The sequence below is a fragment of the Muntiacus reevesi genome, chromosome 9 (genome assembly GCF_963930625.1).
Source record: "Muntiacus reevesi chromosome 9, mMunRee1.1, whole genome shotgun sequence".
Classification (NCBI taxonomy): domain Eukaryota; kingdom Metazoa; phylum Chordata; class Mammalia; order Artiodactyla; family Cervidae; genus Muntiacus; species Muntiacus reevesi.
Window position 1 is genome coordinate 55,129,394 of NC_089257.1, and position 19,833 is coordinate 55,149,226.

The following is a 19,833-nucleotide window of genomic DNA, read 5'->3' on the forward strand; positions in this document are numbered from 1 at the left end:
CCGGAGAGGATTCTGTTGAGACTGTAGGAGCAAGGGTAGCACTGCTTCTCCCTTATTCCCCTACGTCTTTCATTGTAGGATCTGACAGCCAGTTGCCAGCATCTACATCTCTTTACCTGAGTCTTTTCTTTGGTGATTGGATCCCCACCATGCCCTTCTGCACATCAGGCGAGATCACTGGAGAATTAATGTTCCTCCTCCAGCAGTCCTTATCCAGTGAGCACCAAGATGAAAATTGGTGCCCGCATAGCCCAGGTGGCGGGTCTCTCAGGCACCGTAATTCTAGAGCAAGCCCTCTACACAGGCTCATGTGGTTCCCCAGCAGCAAGTCCAGCTCCCCGCAATGGGACCTCTCTTGGTACCATATTTTTTCTTGGCCTCTTCTTCTTGGCCATTTCTTATTTTACCATCTCCTTTATTTGTTTCCTGGAATTACCTCCTATATTAGTTTATTTGGACCACCATAACAAAATACCAAAGACTGAGTGACTTAAACAATAGAAATTGATTTTCTCACTGTTCTAGAGGCTGGAAGTCCAAGATCATGGTACCAACAGGATTAATTTCTCCTGAGCGCTCTCTCCATGGCTTGCAGATGGTCACCTTCTTCTTTCCTCTGGCCATGAGCATCCCTGGTGTTTCTATATGTCCTAATCTCCTCCTTTTATAATTATGGATACCAGTAATTGGATTAGGGCCTACCCTAATAACCTAGATTTAGCTCAATTATCTATTACTGTCACTTTATGGGATTAGGGCTTCAAGGTATGACTTTTTTGGAGCAGTTCAGTTCACAACAGCTATTCTACTAAGCTACTTGTTTCTGAATCCTTGTTCCAAAATATGACAGCAGATGAAATGGCCACTCTGAATCAGTGACTCTGGAGGAGCCTTTGGATTTGAGAACAGTGGGGAGGGGGCCAAACACCTTGCAGGCATAAGCAAGGCCCAGGAAAGAAGCCCATGTTGAAAATGTCTCGTAACTTCTGTTAAGAGACGCTGGGGTCAGTGGAGAATTTAAAAGGATTGCACACTGGAATATTGTTAAATATTGCACATTTTGGTTATAAGTCTTCCTAATATAATTCTGCTGAGTAGCTCTTGCAAGATATGTACTGGGGAAAGATCACCATCTGGTTTAGTGTAATAAATATCTTTTAACATGTGTGTGTGTGTATATATATATATATATATATATAGACATACACATGTATACATGTACATATATATATGTAAACAAAACAGGATAATTATATACTTCTTCAGCCAAGTTCTTTGGAGACTTACAATGAATGACACAGAAAGATAGTCAGTATGCCTGTACTTGGTTAGTATGTTTAAAATTGGGTTAGACTCAATAAATAAATATAGTTGGGGCTTTCTTGGAAGGTACAAGACTTGCTGCTCTGAAAATTTTTTAGTAAGAATCCAATGGACCCTGACAAATCTGTACAGATGGCAGAAATACACAAAGGAAATAAAAAGGGAGCCCAGAATTCTCAAGTCAGAGGGGCAGAGTTGGGCAGTAGGCAGGTGGGCAGACTTGGTGGCCACGGCTGTGGCTGCTCAGATGCCCTGCCAGCCTCTCCCCATCCTGACCCTGTCTTCCATGTATAATAGTGCTCTGAGGTCTGGAGGTCTGACTGAGGTGCCATCCTTGCAATCAATGAGCTCATTACCCTGGGAAATGGTTTCTTATCCCTTGAGTTCCTTTGCAGATTTCATTTGCATTTCCCCAGACCAGTTTTTATTTCCATCAGCCTGCGCTGCCTCATAGTTAAGTCACCTCCTTGATATTGCTTCTGGTTGGGCCTGTTTGGGCTTGCTTTGGCAGCACAATCCCAAGTGTCATTCAGGCAATTAAATAAGGTATTTTATTTTATTCAAGGGGGCTGTATCATGCCTATTTCAGGAGCTATTTGATGAGAACTGGGGCAAAAAAAAAAAAATGTCCCTTGAAAATGGCATCCCATCTGTAGCCCCATGCGAAAGGATCACAGAATTAGCTTTTCTTTAACACTATTATATTCTTTCAATAGGGTGTAAAGTTTTGGGAGATGAACTTTCATGCTCCATGTCACGGGAGCAGATTGGTTTTGCATGTGTGACAGAGCAGGCCGTGAGACTCCAGCCATGGGGGGATGGTGCAGAAACAGAATTCTTAAGTGAGTCAAATGTCTTTCCAAGGCCTGCATCTGTTTAAAAACTTTCCCTGGATTCCCTGTGTCTGTTTTCCCCAATTGGTTCACTTTCTGTTAGCTCTCATTTGCAGAGTAGCTTTGGGCAACTGTTCCCTGTTCTTGTCTAGAAGTCCACTTCTTTGTTAAAATGTGAATGGAGCCATGAGTCTATGCATGTTGACTGCCAACTCCAAATGTGGGCCATTCCACATCTTTTTGTCTTTTCTTGCCTTTAGTTTTCTTGAAAAGGAATCTCTTTGGTTTATATTAATCTTATCAGTAGCCTGAGGTCCCAGACCTCCTTGTGTTTGAACTGAGAGAGTGATCTGTGAGTTCACAACTCCACCAACTATGAGATCACAGCTAGAACATAGGAGTCATTTATTTTGTGTCCTTGGCTCCTCTCCACCCTTCATCACTCGTAGAATAGTGACTTAATTTTTAGACCAAAACTTAAGGTATTTTAACATGAAAGTTGCCTGGAATGTGGAAAAAAACAAAATAAATATCTAGAATAATATTTGTTAAACCTTCTAAAAATGGAGCAGCTTACAATTTCTTTGTAACTATAAAAATCTTCTGTGCAGCAAATATAAGTAAATAAAAACAAACAAAAAACTCTAAGCATATATAGGGCCAGCAATAGTAAAGTCAACAAACTAGCTATGAGAATAACAGAGGAAATATTTTAATTGACCTTAGAAATAGAAATTTTGGTACGATTTGAAATCACTTTGTTGTTATACACAAAAAGCATAGCTTGTTTCCTTTCCTTTGTGAAGAATTACATAGCATATCTGGATATATTAGCACTTGGTTTCCACAAAATCTACGTTCTAATAGATGTATATTCATATGAAGCACATCTATCAATTTTATGGTTACCCAGGTGGAAGGTGGGCTTCCCTGGCGGCTCAGTTGATAAAGCATCTACCTACAATGCAGGTGATCTGGGTTCAATCCCTGGGGCAGTTCGAAGATCCCCTGAAGGAGGGCATGGCAACCCACTCCAGTGTTCTTGCCTGGAAAATCCCATGGTCAGAGGAGTTTGGTGGGCTACCGTCCATGGGGTTACAAGAGTCAGACACGACTTAGTAACTAAACCACCACCAAGAAGGCAGGTGGGGAGGGCATAGTGGGAGTTTGGGATTGATATATATACATTATTGATGCTATGTATAAAGTAAATAACTAATGAGAACCTAGCTATAGCACAGAGAACTCTACTCAATGATCTTCAGTGACCTAAGTGGGAAGGAAATTTAAAATGAGTGGAGATATATATATATATATATAACTGGTTCACTTTTCTGTACAGTGGAAACTAACACAACATTGTTAAGAAATTGTATTTCAATAAAAATTAATTTAAAAAAAGAAAAAGAAATGTATTCACCTTCTTCCATTTATCCATATGTTGTCTTCAAAGCCTTAGGACAGCAGAAACTATGCAAGGTTAAAGTCCTAAGAAATAACACACCAGAGTCCACCTATGAGCAATTTTGTAACTCCTAGTTATGGAAAATTCTTATTTAAAAAACCAACCTTCCACTCAGCTCAAACCTAACTTTCACCTAGCCCCACCTCACACTCACTAGTTTACACACTTCAGCTGAGTTCAGGCCAAGAAGTGCATTTGAGCTGACAACTGAGATAGGGATGTAAGCAGCATCCCGGGCATCTAGTCCTAATGGATTATAGGATGAAGGAGGTTCCAGGGAAAGTGCTGCCCCAGGAAGAGGATGAGAATTGACTCTGAGTTCCCATCCAAGGAGTGGGTTCACTGCAGCTCCTTTCTGGCCCTGTCTCAGCAACCGGCATAAGGCAGAGCCTCCAGGGCTATTCCAGCTTGACCTCTGCATATTTGTACAGATCCATAGCCTTCCTCCACAGTCACGCTCTTGCCCACATCTCAGCCAGCAGTCTTCACTTTTGACTCTGCTGTTTGATCACATTCCTCTCTGAAGCTCTTCTGAGTTCCAATCGAATCCCAGTTAATAGACCATGGACCCATCCATAGATGGGCCATGGTGACAAGAGTGTGATTAATCACCTGCCCTCCTGGGCTGTCTCTATTTCCTTTGGTCCATATTTGAAAATGGGTGGTATCATAGTTTGGATGACGTGTTAGTTACTCAGTCATGTCTGACTCTTTGCACCAGGCTCCTCTGTCCACGGAATTCTCCAGTCAAGAATACTGGAGCGGGAAGCCATTTCCTTTCTCCAAGGGATCTTTCCGACCCAGGGATCATATCTGGGTCTCCTGCATTGCAGGCAGAATCATTACCATCTGAACCACCAGGACTTGGGAAATGATGATAATCACCAGGCTGAAAGGGCAGAAAAAACCAGCATGTAGCTGATGAATCAGATAAGCCACTTCTCCATGTAAAACGCTCCAGTGATTTCCCATGTACTTGACAGAAAATTCGAGCTACCTCTCATGGCTGGCAAGGCCTTAGGTGAAATTTCCTGCTGCCCTCTCCAAACCTACCTGCCATTTGTTCTCTTTACTAACTTGGCAGCAGTCACACTGCCCTTCTTTCTGTTTCCTAAGCACTCTCTTCTCTTACAACTTAGAGCCTTGACTATTGTTTGTTCTACCTGAAATTCACTTCCCTGAGACCTTCTCATAACTGACTTCCTGTCATTCAAGCCTCTGCTCAAATATTGTGCCTCTACAAAGAACATTCCTGACCATTCTATTAAAGCTTATCTACCTGCCCACTTTTTTATTACCCTGTTTTATTATCATCATTGACCTTATCCCTCTGAAATGATCTTATTTACAGTTGTATACTTACTCACCATCTGTCTTCTCTATTAAAATGTTATTGCAGTGAAGGCTGGGACTTGTGTTTCAGTGCCCAGAGCAGTGACTGGTATATAGAACAGTCTCCAGAATACTATCCGGATAAATAATACACACTGTTCCAAAAGCACATTTGGGTGCCTTGTAAATTGACTGGTACTGAAAGGACAGGTCAGATAACAATAAGAGCATCAAAGATTTCAAGTGGAACAATGGAGGGCTAGACAGGCAAAGTTATCCAAGGAACTTTTTCCATTGGCAACAAAATTCCAGCCACCAGCAACAGGCTTTGGATCTTGAATGGACCAGGAAAGAGCAAGGGGGCCCCGACTCTGGGTTAGAGATTTCAGTGGTCTCAGCCTATAGGAAGACTAGTATTAGGAAAGGGAATCAATCAGGACTAAGGAGAAAGAGAAAAGGTCTAATCCGGGGATGGACAAGCCAGCGTAGAAGAGGAAAAGGAAGGTATGTCCTAGGCAAGACAGCTAACCAGCAATCAGCCCTGAATATATAGATTTCCAAATCTGATGGCATGTAGCAACAGTTTGGTGAGGATGAGCAGTGCCAAATCTCGTCAGTATTAATTCAGAAAACAGAGGGTCCTAATACCCTATTCTGCCAAGAGGGGTCCAGGTGTTGAGGGCAGAAAGTGAAGGATACTCGGGATGACAGAGACACATAGAGGTGGGAGCTGCCAGCATCTAGCAGCCAGTCACTGCAAGAGTTAATCAGCTCACAGTACCCAGAGGCAGCCGAAGATGAATAGCTGTGTGCTGTGATTACTCTTCCTTTTAAACTGTCCTGTGTCTCCATGTTACAGGCAACACTTTCTGGAGTAAGTAAATCATGCCCAGCATTCATCTCACACATACAGGCAAATATGAAATCAACATTTCTCCATGGTAAAAAGATCCCGCTGTGTCTGCTGCTGCTAGTGGGTATCCTGAAAGTCAGTCACTTCCTTTCTCTAAGGGAAAAATAGGCTCAGAAGAAGGATCTGCTTCCTTGTCAGGGGCTCACTTTAGGCATGGTTAGAAGTAATTGCTTAAAACAAAAACAGAACGTTATGAAATGGGATCAACTGTGCCAATTCTGGGTAGTTTGAAACCCCTCAGGAGAAAGACTGTCCGTATCAGTATCTGCAGTGGATCTTTATTCAGACTTGAAAAGAGCAGGATTAGGAACTTCTCTTGCTATCCGTGGTTCAGACTTCCCTTTCCAATACAGTAGCTAAGGGTTCTATCCCTGGTCAGGAAGCCATGAACTCTCCTTTTATTTATTTATTTTTTTAAAGCAGGATCAGTTGAGAGGTATTAAGCATGTATTAAAAAACAGTATAATTCCCTGAATAGAGAGCTTCTCATGTGGCACCAGTGGTAAAGAACCCGCCTGCCAATACAAGAGACATAAGAGATGTGGGTTTGATCCCTGGGTCAAGAAGATCCCCTGGCAGAGGAAATGGCACCCCACTCCAATATTCTTGCCTGGAAAATCCCAAAGACAGAGGAGCCTGACGGGCTATAGTCCATAGGGTCGCAAAAAGTTAGACATGACTGAAGCGACTTAGCACGCATACATGCAAGCATATGTTAAAGACAGTATAATTCCCTAAATAGAGAACTTATGCATACATGATATTTATTTACCTTTAATTTACCTGAATAAATAGGTTTTTCAGACTCTATGTCATCTGGCTCTATGTGAATGGTAGAATCATATACAGCCTCTAGGCTGGAATGGAGGCATGGCAAGAATACAGTGTCATAGAAATTGCACTGGATCTTGCCGCAACCCGTGACTCCATGCTTCCAGCAACCCTGCCTCTCAGATGGTAATTCCAAGAGTTCCTAGTGGTGTATAATGCAAGCATCAGTACTCAGTCACTTTATTCACATCCAACTCTTTGCGACCCCATAGACTGTAACCCACCAGGCTCCTTGATCCATGGGATTCTTCAGGCAAGAATACCGGACTGGGTTGCCATTTCCTCCTTCAGGAGATCTTCCTAACCCAGGGATCAAATCTGCATCTTCTGCATTGCAGGTGGACTCTTTACCACTGAGCCACGAGGGAAGCCCATCTTAAGCAAGACTCACAATTAAATCCACTTTCACTGGGTATGGCCTTGATTCTCCATCCCTCTCCCAGCATCTACAGGGTTCTTCTGTATCCTCAAGAGTGCACTATCAATACGGCATGGATGGGAAGATGCCTAAGATGCTCAGCATTTTGTCTTGATGTTAAGAATGCTGCTTCCCCTCTTTTCTCTTGTAATTTCATGAAGGGTAGTTATCATAAAAACGACAATGATAATGATTATTGTAGGAATGATGGTGAATTGTTGAATATGGTTACTATGTGTCAGACACCATTCTAAGTGATTTATATGTAATTCATTTGATCCCCAGAACAACCCTACAAGGCAAAGCTATTTTACTGATGAGTAGACTGAGAAACATAGGAGATAACTTGCCTAAGGCTACTTGTGGCATGGTGTTTGACAGAAATTTAGTGAAAGAGCTGGGTTTTCTTACACATATGTGGGCATAAAGGAAGAGAAAGATATCCTCAGAAATAATTAGCATAATAACCATACATACAAATACATATATAAGGGGATGATATACTAGACAAAATGCTTTTAATGCACTTTTCTCACTTCCAGTTGTTGGGGCATGATATTATATAACGAATATAGATCTCTCATCATCTTTTAAAACTACTACAATGGTATTCTGCTATGTGATGATATCATAATATACTTAACGACTACTATATTTTGAATGATAATATGGTTTTCTAATTTTTCCTGTTGTACTAATGCTGAAATGAACCTCTTTGGACCTGTATATTCAGACAATTGTCCTATTATTTCCCTAAGGTTAAATTCTAGAAATTGCCTTGCTGCATAAATGGAAATTCACATTTTCAATTTGGATAATATGTTATCTAACCATTCTCTAGAAAGTTCTTGTTTTATCAATCTGAATTTATAACAAAGCATATGAAAATGCCTGTTTACATATGCCCTAGCCAACATTGAATTATACCAATATTTTTCATCATTTTGAGTTTATTAATAATAGGCAAGAAATAGCATCTCTCATGTTTTAATTTGTGTTACCATTTAATAGCTAGTGAGGGTCAGCATTTTTCAGTGCTAAAAATGTGGGTATCTATTCTATGAATAAGATAAGAGAAATATGGTAAGAGAAACCCAAATAAGACAGCAGGCACTGAGAGAGGGCATCAGAGGGCAGATAGACTGAACCCACAGTCACAGAAAACCAGCCAATCTGATCACACGGACGACAGCCTTGTCTAACTCAATGAAACTAAGCCATGCCGTGTGGGGCCACCCAAGATGGACGGGTCATGGTGAAGAGGTCTGACAGAATGTGGTCCACTGGAGAAGGGAATGGCAAACCACTTCATTATTCTTGCCTTGAGAACCCCATGAACAGTATGAAAAGGCAAAGAGATGGGACATTGAAAGATGAACTCCCCAGGTCGGTAGGTACCCAATATGCTACTGAAGATCAGTGGAGGAATAACTCCAGGAAGAATGAAGGGATGGAACCAAAGCAAAAACAACACCCAGTTGTGGATGGGACTGGTGATAGAAACAAGGTCTGATCCTGTAAAGAGCAATATTGCATAGGAACCTGGAATGTTAGGTCCATGAATCAAGGCAAATTGGAAGTAGTCAAACAGGAGATGCCAAGAGTGAACATCAACATTCTAGGAATCAGCGAACTAGGACGGACTGGAATGGGTGAATTTAACTCAGATGACCATTATATCTACCACTGTGGGTAGGAATCCCTTAGAAGAAATGGAGTAGCCATCATAGTTAACAAAAAAGTGAAATGCAGTACTTGGATGCAATCTCAAAAACGACAGAATGATCTCTGTTCGTTTCCAAGGCAAACCATTTAATAGCATGGTAATCCAAGTCTGTGCCCTGACCAGTGACCCTGAAGAAGCTGAACAGTTCTATGAAGATCTACTAGACCTTCTAGAACTAACACCCAAAAGAGATGTCCTTTTCATTATAGGGGACTGGAATGCAAAAGTAGGAGGCCAAGAAACCTGGAATAACAGGCAAATTTGGCCTTGGGGTACAGAATGAAGCAGGGGAAAGGCTAATAGAGTTCTGCCAAGAGAACACACTGGTCATAGCAAACACCTTATTCCAACAACACAAGAGAAGACTCTACACATGGACATCACGAGATGGTCGACACTGAAATCAGATTGATTATATTCTTTGCAGGCAAAGATGGAGGAACTCTATACAGTCAGCAAAAACAAGACCAGGAGCTGAGTGTGTCTCAGATCATGAACTCCTTATTGCCAAATTCAGACTTAAAATGAATAAAGTAGGGAAAACCACTAGACCACTCAGGTATGACCTAAATCAAATCCCTTATGACTATACAGTGGAAGTGAGAAATAGATTTAAGGGACTAGGTCTGATAGACAGAGTGCCTGATGAACTATGGGTAGAGGTTCATGACATTGTACAGGAGAAAGGAATCAAAACCATTCCCCAGAAAAAGAAATGCAAAAAAGCAAAATGGCTGTCTGAGGAGGCCTTACAATTAGCTGTGAAAAGAAGAGAAGTCAAAAGCAAAGGAGAAGAAGAAAGATATACCCATTTGAATGCAGAGTTCCAAAGAATAGCAGAGAGATATAAGAAAACCTTCCTCAGCGATCAATGCAAAGAAATAGAGGAAAACAATAGAATGGGAAAGACTAGAGATCTCTTTAAGAAAATTAGAGATACCAAGGGGACATTTCATGCAAAGATGGGCTCAATAAAGAACAGAAATTGTAGGGACCTAATAGAACCAGAAGATATTAAGAAGAGGTGGCAAGAATACACAGAAGAACTGTACAAAAAAGATCTTCATGACCCAGATAATCATGATGGTGTGATCACTCACCTAGAGCCAGGCATCCTGGAATGAAGTCAAGTGGGCCTTAGAAAGCACCACTACGAACAAAGCTAGCACATGTGATGGAATTCCAGTTGAGCTATTTCAAATTCTGAAAGATGATGCTGTGAAAGTGCTGCACTCAATATGCCAGCAAATTTGGAAAACTCAGCAGTGGCCACAGGACTGGAAAAGGTCAGTTTTCGTTCTAATCGCAAAGAAGGGCAATGCCAAAGAATGCTCAAACTACCTCACATTTGCACTCATCTCACACGCTAGTAAAGTCATGCTTAAAATTCTCCAAGCCAGGCTTCAGGAATACGTGAACCATGAACTTCCAGATGTTCAAGCTGGTTTTAGAAAAGGCAGAGGAACCAGAGATCAAATTGCCAACATATGCTGGATCATCGAAAAAGCAAGAGAGTTTCAGAAAAACATTTATCTCTGCTTTATTGACTATGCCAAAGCCTTTGACTGTGTGGATCACAATAAACTGGGGAAAATTCTGAAAGAGATGAGAATACCAGACCACCTGACCTGCCTCTTGAGAAACCTGTATGCAGGTCAGGAAACAACAGTTAGAACTGGACATGGAACAACAGACTGGTTCCAAATAGGAAAAGGAGTACATCAAGGCTGTATATTGTCACCCTGCTTATTTAACTTATATGCAGAGTACATCATGAGAAACGCTGGGCTGGAGGAAGCACAAGCTGGAATCAAGATTGCCGGGAGAAATACCAACAACCTCAGATATGCAGATGACACCACCCTCATGGCAGAAAGTGAAGAACTAAAGAGCCTCTTGATGAAAGTGAAAGAGGAAAGTGAAAAAGTTGGCTTAAAGCTCAACATTCAGAAAACTAAGATCATGGCATCTGGTCCCATCACTGCATGGCAAATATATGTGGAAACAGTGGAAACAGTGGCTGACTTTATTTTTCTGGGCTCCAAAATCACTGCAGATGGTGATTGCAGCCATGAAATTAAAAGACGTTTACTCCTTGGAAGGAAAGTTATGACCAACCTAGACAGCATATTAAAAAGCAGAGACATTACTTTGCCAACAAAGGTCCATCTCGTCAAGCCTATGGTTTTTCCAGTAGTCATGTATGACTATGAGAGTTGGACTATAAAGAAAGCTGAGCGCCGATGTATTGATGCTTTTGAACTGTGGTGTTGGAGAAGACTCTTGAGAGTACCTTGGACTGCATGGAGATCCAACCAGTCCATCCTAAAGGAGATCAGTCCTGGGTGTTCACTGGAAGGACTGATGCTGAAGCTGAAACTCCAGTACTTTGGCCACCTCATGCGAAGAGTTGACTCATTGGAAAAGACCCTGATGCTGGGAAAGATTGAGGGCAGGAGGAGAAGGGGATGACAGAGGATGAGATGGTTGGATGGTATCACTGACTCAAAGGACATGGGTTTGGGTGGACTCTGGGAGTTGGTGATTGACAGGGAGGCCTGGCATGCTGCGGCTCATGGGGTCGCAAAGAATCGGACATGACTGAGCGACTGAACTGAACTGATTCTATGAATTGCTTGACCTGTTCTTAGGCCACTTGCTTTTGGAATATCCTCATTTTCTTAAAGATTTACATTAGCCCTGGAAAGATTAAGGAAGCTAAACCTTTCTTTGTAATATCTCTTGCAAATAATTTTCAGAGTTTGTCTTTTAATGTTGTTTATGGTATTTAGGTGAACAATTAGATCAGGGCTTATGTTAGAGATTCAAAAGTTGTGGAATTTTATGTAGTCAAAAACACTATTAATCTTTTCCTTTCAGCCATTGAGTCTGCACTTGAAACATTTTGTGTTTTACCACCATAAGATTACATAAATACTTACTTATATATCCTACTGTTGTAATGGTTTCTCTTTTCCAATAAAAACTTTGAAACACTGAAATTTATTTTTGTATGAATTAAGGTATAAATCAAACCTTTTTAAAAAATGGTATATACTTGCCCCTGATCATATTTTATTGAATAATCCATTTAATAAATAGTTGATTCTTTCCCTAATATTTTCAACCTGACATCATTAATATATGCCAAATTATTATACATACTTAACTTCTGAATTTTCTTTTTAGTTTTATGGATCTGTCTGACTACTTTGGTACCATATCACAGTGATAATTTTATTTCTAATAGGGCAAGTCAATCTCATTACTCATTTTTCTTGGTCTTTTCATGACCATTCTAACACAATTATTCTTCTAAATGAACTTTAGAATCATTTGGTCAAGTTCCAAACAAAAATCTCATCAAATTTTAATTGGGATTTGCATTAAATTTATAAATTAATTTGGGGAGAAGTGACATCTTTAAAATATTGAAGCTTCTCATCTAAAAACATGAAATGTCTCCTGATGTGTTAACATCTTTTATGTCTGTAAGTTAAGTTTTTAATATTTCTATGGTATATCTGTCATATTTCTTATTAAGATTAGCCCTAGTTATTTAACATTTTTTGTTGCTATTGTTAATCTGATTTTTAAATATATTTCTAAATGCTAATTCTACAGTATAAAGAAGCTGTTGATTTTTATGTTATTTTGGTAACTGGAAACTATGAAATGCTTTTATTCTGTTTATCAAATAATTCCCATTTTTTCTAGGTAGACAATCTTAATTCTGAATAAATATAATAAATGTTGCCTCCTCTTTCATGATATTTACGGTACTTACGTTGGTTAAATAATGATTTTGACATGTATGTCTTAACATGGAAACTCTTTTGGAATTTTGGAAGAAAAATTAAGCTCCTAATAAATTGTAGAATCATCACTTTCTTTTTAAACTAAGTATTGCGTTTAACAGACTCAGCTGACCATTAAATTTTCCCTAACTTTCATTCTAACTACTGGGGATTTACTTCCTACTGTATTTCATTCTTAAATTATTTTAAAATTTTAACAATGAGAAAGAGGGAGAACAAGAGATTGATATTGAAGTGGCCTAAATTGTAAACTCTGAAGCCAGACTGTCTAGGTTCAAATCTCAGCTCTGTTATTTATTAGGCATTGTTACTGAGGCTAATTATTTCATCTACATGTGCTTCCCAAGTCTGTAACATGCAGAAAACAAAAGCAACTACTTAAGACGTTTGTTGTAAGAGATTTGACACCCCGTCCACACACACAAATATAAAGCTCTAAATAAACATTTACTATGTTTGTAGTTTATCGTGTTTAGTTCACAATCTTGCACTCATTTACTACTTGCTCTCCATCGACAGCAATCTCCACATGTCTTCATATCAGAAAAGAGGAATAAAGAGAAATTCAACTCCAGAATCGTTGATGATTAATATTTATGTTACTGCAGTTTCTTGGGGAAACAAATTGTGTAAAACATTCCTAAATATCTTCAAATTTCCTCCACTTTTTCCAAGGTTTTCCCTTGTGCAATAGCCACATTTCTCACTCTCTCTCTCTCCCCTCGTCTGCAGACGTCTTCTTATTTTCAAAGCTTTTTTTTTTTTTAAGTTTTATAATAGTGAATACATTGAGACAATTTTGAGAAATTTATGTTCCATCCAATCTGAAAGTTGAAATCGTACTGTAACCCATATCATTTCCTCATCCTCATCCACACCCTCTATGTCCCTTAATATTTAATACCCAGCCAAGCCAATTAGATGAACTCCTCAAATACCTAGAAACAGAGGAGGTCATTTTCTACATTATTAACCAACTCAATATATTTGTCTGCTGAGTATTATACTAGATACAGAAAATATGATGTTAGCAAATAATATGAAGTATAGACCATTTATTTGAGTTGTCAGGGAATGAGAAGACTGCTCAGAACTATTAATGTTTCTTTCTTTGGTGAACAAGGTGTGAAGTTTTCCTTTCCAGTAGTGGGCAGTCACTAACCCATTCCTAAAGTGAAAGTGGTTGCATTTTTTTTCATATTAAACAATTATTTGTATAAAGAGGGTGTCAATAGGACTTTGCATTTTCCTATATTTCCTGATTGAATAATTCAGTTGCAGAATGATACTTAGTTACAGAGGTCATAGTACATATAGATGTCACATCTTTGATAGGAATAACCCTGTGTCTTTCTACTGAGTCATTGTGCTATATGCCACCTCTTGGTTTCAGATAGTATTTTTCTTTGCATGTAAATGAAATTAATTTTTCCTACTATGGCAAAAACTTTAAAAGCAGAAATGGCTGTTGAATATGCCTTTTCAAATGACTACTGATATGATTATATGGCTTTGTATCATTGACACAAGTCAATATTGACTGATATGGGGCTTCCCAGGTACACGAGTGGTAAAGAATCCACCTGCCAATGCAAGAGATGCAAGAGATGCAGGTTTGGTCCCTGGGTTGGGAAGATCCCCTGGAGTAGGAAATGGCAACCTATTCCAGTATTCTTGCCTGGAAAATTCCATGGACAGAGGAGCCTGGCAGGCTACAGTCCACAGGGTCGCAAAGAGTTGGATACAACTGAGCGAAGGAGCACATTGACTTTGTTATTCTAAATATCCTTTAATTCTCAGCTAGAATTTACCTATCATTCATTAACTTATCAAATATATATATAACAGCCATGGCTTATTATTTTTAAATACCAGTGCATTCATTTTGTGTATGTTTTATAGGATTTTGAAATCTGTATTCATGAATATAGTTGTTTCTGTAAGATTGTGTGGTTATGTATTTGTGGTGTATGTACTATTTTGTCAAATTTTTGTCACTAAATTTTGTCACTAGCCTCATAAAAGGAATTGAGAAATGTTCTGTATCTTTCAGTATTCTTCAGAAAAGTATTATATTTCCAATAGTCTATTTTTAGTGTTAATATATAATTTTAGAAATCAAAAATACTGAGGTTTTTAGAGTTTAATAGACTCCACATTGGAAATTAATGGGTCCAAGAGTCTCAATTTGTACTGCAGTTATTTATCCACTCTATTTTGATAAACTTTATTTTTAAGAACAGTTTTAGGTTTACAGAAAAATTGTTAAGAAAGTATAGAGAGTTACCATTTACCCCACACCCACCCCTTTTATTAACACCTTACATGTATATATGTATATATGATACATTTATTACTGCTGTATATAATGTATATATATATACATTATTACTAATGTATATATGATACATTTATTACTACTAATGAACCAATATTGATACATAATTATTAACTAAAGTCTATACTTCATTCAGATTTCTTTAGTTGTTTCCTAATATCCTTTTTCGGTTCCAGAATTCCATTCAGAATACCACATTACATTTAGTCATTCTGTTGTTTTAGGCTCCTCCTGGCTGTGACAGAATCTTAGACTTTTTTGGTTTTACTGACCTTGACAGTTTTGAGGAGTACCTTGTAGTCATGCATTTTGTAGAATATCCCTCTACTGGGATTAATCATATGTTTTCTTTTATGATTAGATGGGGCTTATGGATTTGGGGGAGGAAGATCCCAGAGACAAAGTATAATTTTCATTACATCATATCAAAGATACATATACTATCAACATGACTTACCACTGTTGTTAACTGTAATCAACTGGCTGAGGCAGTATTTGTCAGACTCCTCTCCTGGAAAGGTACTCTGTTCCCATCCCATGCTGTTCTCATTGGAGGAAGTCCCTGAGGAATGAGAAGTTATGGTCCATCTCCTTGAGATAAATTATTTGGAATTATTCTGCAAAAGAGATTTGTCTATTCTCCATTTATTTATTTATGCAATCATTTCTTATATCAGTAAGAATACATGTGTGTTCATTTTATACTTTGGACTATAATTGAATTTATTTTGTTACTCTAATTACTCCCCACTTCTTGGATCATAGCCTTGTGGTGAACGCACTTGAGAAACTCGATGTAGCTATGAATCATGCCATGCAGGGCCACCCAAGACAGACGGGTCATAGTGGAGATTTCTGACAAAATATGGTCCACTAGAGGAGGGAATGGCAAACCACTCGAGAACCCCATGAACAATATGAAATGCCTTGGAATGTTCAAACTACTGTACAATTGTGCTCATGTCACATGCTAGCAAGGTAATGCTCAGAATCCTTCAACCTAGGCTTCAGTAGTACATGAACTGAGAAATCCCAGATGTACAAACTGGGTTTAGAAAAGGCAGAGGAAACAGAGATCAAATTACTAACATTCCCTGGATCATAGAGAAAGCAAGGGAATTTCAGAAAAGCATCTACTTCTGCTTCATTGATTGCACTAAAGCTTTTGACTATGTGGATTAAAACGAACTGTGGGAAATTCTTAAAAAGATGGGAATACCAGACCACCTTACCTGCCTCCTGTGAAACCTGTAAGCAGGTCAAGAAGCAACAGTTAGAACTGGACATGGAACAACTGACTTGTTCCAAATTGGGAAAGTAGTACATCAAGGCTGTATATTGTCACCCTGCTTATTTAACTTATATGCAGAGTACATCATGCAAAATGCTGGACTGAATGAATCACAGGCTGGAATCAAGATTGCCAGGAGAAATATCAATAACCTCAGATATTCAGAAGATACCACTTTAATGGAAGAAAGTGAAGAGGAACTAAACAACCTCTTGATGAGGGTGAGAGAGGAGAATGAAAAAGCTGGCTTAAAGCTCAGCATTCAAAAAGCGAAGATCATGGCATCCAGTTCTATCACTTCATGGCAAATAGAAGGGAAAAAAGTGGCAACAGTGACACATTTTATTTTCTTGGGCTCCAGAATCACTGCAGATGCTGACTGCAGCCATGAAATTAAAAGACACATGCTCCTTGAAAGGAAAACTATGACAAACCTAGACAGCATATTAAAAAGCAGAGACATCACTTTGCCAACACAGGTCTATATAGTCAAAGTTATGATTTTTCAAGTAGTCATGTAGGGATGTGAGACTTGAATCATAAAGAAGGCTGAGTGCTGAAGAATTGATGCTTTTCAGTTGTGGTGCTGGAGAAGACTCCTGAGAGTCCCTTGGACTGCAAGGAGATCAAACCAGTCAATTCTAAAGGACATCAACCCTCAATATTCACTGAAAGAATTGATGCTGAAGTTGAAGCTCCAATACTTTGGCCACCTGATGTGAGGAGGTAACTCATTGGAAAAGACCCTGAGGCAGGAAAAGATTGTAGGCAAGAGGAGAAAGGAGTGACAAAGAATGAGATGGTTGGATGGCATCACCGACTCAGTGGACATGAGTTTGAGCAAGTTCTGGGAAGTATTGAAGGACAGAGAAGCCTGGTGTGCTGCAGTCTATGGAGTCACAAAGAGTTGGATACAATTTAGTGACTAAACAACAATAACAACACACTTATTCCAGCTTTGGCTATTGGGAGCTCTTCCAGTTGTCCCCTGTGTCCCTTTGACATTTCCACATCATTGTGTGGTTTTTGGTTTTGGTTTTGCTTTATTAATAGCATTTACTTATTTTCTGGTATAGCAAGATGCTCCAAGTTCATGATATAAGAAAGCATTTCTTCTACTTTCTCAGGGAGATTATGGAAAATTGGTATCTTTTTTTTTTTCCCTTAAATGGTTGTTAGAAATTCATCAGTGAAACAATCTAAGTTTGATCTGTTTACTTTTAGAAGTTTACTATTTATTCATTGAATTTCTTTAATAGATGTAGGCTTATTAAGATGATTGATTTCTCCTTGTATCAGTTTTGGTAGTTTGTAGTTTCCAAGGAATTAGTCTATTTCATATAAGTTGTCAAATTTGCGAGCATAGAGTTGTTCATATTAATAGTACTCTTTATTACCCTTTAAATGTCCATGGTGTCAATAGTGATAATTTATCTTTCATTCTGATGTTAGTAATTGTGTCTTCTCTTTTTTATTGGTCATTATATCTAGAAACCTTTCAATTTTATTGATCTTTTGGTTTGTTGATTTGTCTATTATTAGGTTGTTTTAAATTTCATTGCTCTCTCGTCTAGTTCTTATTGTTTCCTTTCTTTTGCTTGTTTGAGCTCTTTCTTTTTCTCTTGTTTCTTATAGCAGAAGCTTAGAATGTTGATTTTAGGCCTTCTTTATTTTCTAATACAGATTTAATTCTATAAATTGCACCTCAAGCACTACTCCTACTATATTACACAAATTTTGTTAAGTTGTTTTTTCCTTCTCATTTACTATTGACCCTTGAACAAAACATGTTTGAATTGTATGTGTCCACTTACACATGGATATTTTTCAATAATAAATACTACAGTTCTACAATACTCCTTTTACTACAAGTCTATGATTGGTTAAATCCATAGATGCAGAGGAACTGTAGATATGGAGGGCCATATCTACAGATGCATAACTGTTGTTCGAGGGTCAATTATAGTTCAAGATATTTTAAATTTTCTCTTGAGACTTCTTCTTTGACCCATATGTTATTCAGAAGTATCTTGTTTAATGTCCAAATATTTGGGAATTTCTGAGCTACCTCTCCATTATTATTGCTGTTTAGTCGCCAAGTTGTGTCCGACTCTTTTGCCGCCCCATGAACTCTAGCCTGCCAGGCTACTGTCTGGGAGATAGTGAAGACCAGGCTACAGTCCATACATATTAAAGACTGCAGTATCTTTTGGAAGAACTGGTCACTATATTATTATGTAATGCTCCTCCTTTTCTCTGATAATTTTTCTTGCTCTGAAACTGGCTTTGCCTCTGGTTTATAGAACTACTCTAGATTTGCTTTGGTCAAATATATATCTATATATCTATATATCTTTTATTCCTTTACTTTGAACCCTTTGGAGAAGGAAATGGCAACCCACTCCAGTATTCTTGTCTGGAGAATTCCATGGGCAAAAGGACCTGGTGGGCTATATATAGTCCATGGGGTTACAAAGAGTTGGACAAGACTGGACACAACTGTGTGAAAGTGAGTTTCACACGGGTTGGGTCCTGTTTTTTCTTTTTTTTTTCTTTTTGGATGTACTCTAACACTCTTTGTCTTTTTTTTTGTTGTTGTTATTGTTGATTCTTTTTTTTTTTTGTAGCATTTTATTTTATTTATTTATTTATTTTTCAGTGGGTTTTGTCATACATTGATATGAATCAGCCATAGAGTTACACGAATTCCCCATCCCGGTCTCCCATCCCTCTTAGTCTTTTAATTTATGTTTTTAGACTATTAATATTTGAAGTGATTATTGATACAGTTGGATTAATGTCCACTGTGTTTGTAATTTTGTCTATTCATTGTACTTTGTTTCTTTTCCCTGGCCTTTTTATGCCTCCACTTATTTTAATTGAGCACTTTGTACAATTTAGTTGTATCTTCTCTCTTAGTATGTCAATTATATTTCTTTATTTTTTTTTTATAATTTCCTATAACACTTCATTTATAGTATAAGTACTCAATGGAGTATTCCCGATTCCTCCCTCCTGTCTCCTAGGACATTGTTGTCTTACATTTCACTTGTACTTATTCTGTTATCATCCAAAATATTACATTATTACTGTAAATAAAGTAGTACTTTTTAGATTAGTTAGAATAAGAAAAGTAAAATATTTAATCTTCATTTATTCTTTCTCTGACATTCTTCGTTTCTTTATGTAGATCCAAATTTATGATCTATATTATTTTTCTTCTCTTTGAAGAACTTTTAGCATTTCTTTCACGGCAGATCTTCTGACACTGAATTCCCTCAGTTTTGGTTGGTCTAAGAAAGTCTTTATTTTTCTGTCTGTTTTGAGGGATACATTTTTCTGGCTATAAAATTCAAGATTGATGATCTTCCTTTCAACACTCTAAAATATTCCACCTACTTCTTGCTTTCATGGTTTCTGGTGAGATCTGTTAATGTCTAGTTTTATTGCATTATATTTTTAGAAAACAGAATGTATAGTTTCAAACATGAACAGTTTGTTGAGGCTTTATTAGTAGATTAGGAGAAAAATATTTTTGTGAAAAT